Consider the following 3,196-nt stretch of genomic DNA (forward strand, 5'->3'; position numbering starts at 1 on the left):
TTTACCTTCATATCATCATAGAGACTACAGGTGAGCAGGGCTGGTGTTTTACCTTCATATCATCGTAGAGACTACAGGTGAGCAGGGCTGGTGTTTTACCTTCATATCATCATAGAGACTACAGGTGAGCAGGGCTGGTGTTTTGCCTTCATATCATCATAGAGACTACAGGTGAGCAGGGCTGGTGTTTTACCTTCATATCATCATAGAGACTACAGGTGAGCAGGGCTGGTGTTTTACCTTCATATCATCATAGAGACTACAGGTGAGCAGGGCTGGTGTTTTACCTTCATATCATCATAGAGACTACAGGTGAGCAGGGCTGGTGTTTTACCTTCATATCATCATAGAGACTACAGGTGAGCAGGGCTGGTGTTTTACCTTCATATCATCATAGAGACTACAGGTGAGCAGGGCTGGTGTTTTACCTTCATATCATCATAGAGACTACAGGTGAGCAGGGCTGGTGTTTTACCTTCATATCATCATAGAGACTACAGGTGAGCAGGGCTGGTGTTTTGCCTTCATATCATCATAGAGACTACAGGTGAGCAGGGCTGGTGTTTTGCCTTCATATCATCATAGAGACTACAGGTGAGCAGGGCTGGTGTTTTGCCTTCATATCATCATAGAGACTACAGGTGAGCAGGGCTGGTGTTTTACCTTCATATCATCATAGAGACTACAGGTGAGCAGGGCTGGTGTTTTACCTTCATATCATCATAGAGACTACAGGTGAGCAGGGCTGGTGTTTTACCTTCATATCATCATAGAGACTACAGGTGAGCAGGGCTGGTGTTTTGCCTTCATATCATCATAGAGACTACAGGTGAGCAGGGCTGGTGTTTTACCTTCATATCATCATAGAGACTACAGGTGAGCAGGGCTGGTGTTTTACCTTCATATCATCATAGAGACTACAGGTGAGCAGGGCTGGTGTTTTACCTTCATATCATCATAGAGACTACAGGTGAGCAGGGCTGGTGTTTTACCTTCATATCATCATAGAGACTACAGGTGAGCAGGGCTGGTGTTTTACCTTCATATCATCATAGAGACTACAGGTGAGCAGGGCTGGTGTTTTACCTTCATATCATCATAGAGACTACAGGTGAGCAGGGCTGGTGTTTTACCTTCATATCATCATAGAGACTACAGGTGAGCAGGGCTGGTGTTTTACCTTCATATCATCATAGAGACTACAGGTGAGCAGGGCTGGTGTTTTACCTTCATATCATCATAGAGACTACAGGTGAGCAGGGCTGGTGTTTTACCTTCATATCATCATAGAGACTACAGGTGAGCAGGGCTGGTGTTTTGCCTTCATATCATCATAGAGACTACAGGTGAGCAGGGCTGGTGTTTTACCTTCATATCATCATAGAGACTACAGGTGAGCAGGGCTGGTGTTTTACCTTCATATCATCATAGAGACTACAGGTGAGCAGGGCTGGTGTTTTACCTTCATATCATCATAGAGACTACAGGTGAGCAGGGCTGGTGTTTTACCTTCATATCATCATAGAGACTACAGGTGAGCAGGGCTGGTGTTTTACCTTCATATCATCATAGAGACTACAGGTGAGCAGGGCTGGTGTTTTACCTTCATATCATCATAGAGACTACAGGTGAGCAGGGCTGGTGTTTTACCTTCATATCATCATAGAGACTACAGGTGAGCAGGGCTGGTGTTTTACCTTCATATCATCATAGAGACTACAGGTGAGCAGGGCTGGTGTTTTGCCTTCATATCATCATAGAGACTACAGGTGAGCAGGGCTGGTGTTTTACCTTCATATCATCATAGAGACTACAGGTGAGCAGGGCTGGTGTTTTACCTTCATATCATCATAGAGACTACAGGTGAGCAGGGCTGGTGTTTTACCTTCATATCATCATAGAGACTACAGGTGAGCAGGGCTGGTGTTTTACCTTCATATCATCATAGAGACTACAGGTGAGCAGGGCTGGTGTTTTACCTTCATATCATCATAGAGACTACAGGTGAGCAGGGCTGGTGTTTTACCTTCATATCATCATAGAGACTACAGGTGAGCAGGGCTGGTGTTTTACCTTCATATCATCATAGAGACTACAGGTGAGCAGGGCTGGTGTTTTGCCTTCATATCATCATAGAGACTACAGGTGAGCAGGGCTGGTGTTTTACCTTCATATCATCATAGAGACTACAGGTGAGCAGGGCTGGTGTTTTGCCTTCATATCATCATAGAGACTACAGGTGAGCAGGGCTGGTGTTTTACCTTCATATCATCATAGAGACTACAGGTGAGCAGGGCTGGTGTTTTACCTTCATATCATCATAGAGACTACAGGTGAGCAGGGCTGGTGTTTTGCCTTCATATCATCATAGAGACTACAGGTGAGCAGGGCTGGTGTTTTACCTTCATATCATCATAGAGACTACAGGTGAGCAGGGCTGGTGTTTTACCTTCATATCATCATAGAGACTACAGGTGAGCAGGGCTGGTGTTTTACCTTCATATCATCATAGAGACTACAGGTGAGCAGGGCTGGTGTTTTACCTTCATATCATCATAGAGACTACAGGTGAGCAGGGCTGGTGTTTTACCTTCATATCATCATAGAGACTACAGGTGAGCAGGGCTGGTGTTTTGCCTTCATATCATCATAGAGACTACAGGTGAGCAGGGCTGGTGTTTTACCTTCATATCATCATAGAGACTACAGGTGAGCAGGGCTGGTGTTTTGCCTTCATATCATCATAGAGACTACAGGTGAGCAGGGCTGGTGTTTTGCCTTCATATCATCATAGAGACTACAGGTGAGCAGGGCTGGTGTTTTACCTTCATATCATCATAGAGACTACAGGTGAGCAGGGCTGGTGTTTTACCTTCATATCATCATAGAGACTACAGGTGAGCAGGGCTGGTGTTTTACCTTCATATCATCATAGAGACTACAGGTGAGCAGGGCTGGTGTTTTACCTTCATATCATCATAGAGACTACAGGTGAGCAGGGCTGGTGTTTTACCTTCATATCATCATAGAGACTACAGGTGAGCAGGGCTGGTGTTTTACCTTCATATCATCATAGAGACTACAGGTGAGCAGGGCTGGTGTTTTGCCTTCATATCATCATAGAGACTACAGGTGAGCAGGGCTGGTGTTTTACCTTCATATCATCATAGAGACTACAGGTGAGCAGGGCTGGTGT

General features: G+C 45.2%; 1 long non-coding RNA gene across 11 annotated transcripts; it reads right to left on the bottom strand.

Moving 5' to 3' along the window:
• Nucleotides 1-75: 75 nt before the first annotated feature.
• LOC127920561 (uncharacterized) lies at nt 76-3,116 on the bottom strand. 11 transcript variants are annotated; one of them, XR_008106649.1, is made up of 5 exons: nt 2,967-3,116; nt 2,403-2,637; nt 2,074-2,120; nt 476-616; nt 76-146 (listed from the first exon to the last, which is right to left on the bottom strand). It is a non-coding gene; the product is annotated as an uncharacterized LOC127920561 (long non-coding RNA). The 11 variants fall into 11 exon arrangements; XR_008106641.1 differs by having other exon boundaries at nt 2,920-3,067; XR_008106644.1 differs by having other exon boundaries at nt 2,873-3,020.
• Between the last annotated feature and the right edge of the window lie 80 nt (nt 3,117-3,196).

This window comes from Oncorhynchus keta, unplaced genomic scaffold, assembly GCF_023373465.1.
Source record: "Oncorhynchus keta strain PuntledgeMale-10-30-2019 unplaced genomic scaffold, Oket_V2 Un_contig_19930_pilon_pilon, whole genome shotgun sequence".
In the NCBI taxonomy this organism is placed as follows: domain Eukaryota; kingdom Metazoa; phylum Chordata; class Actinopteri; order Salmoniformes; family Salmonidae; genus Oncorhynchus; species Oncorhynchus keta.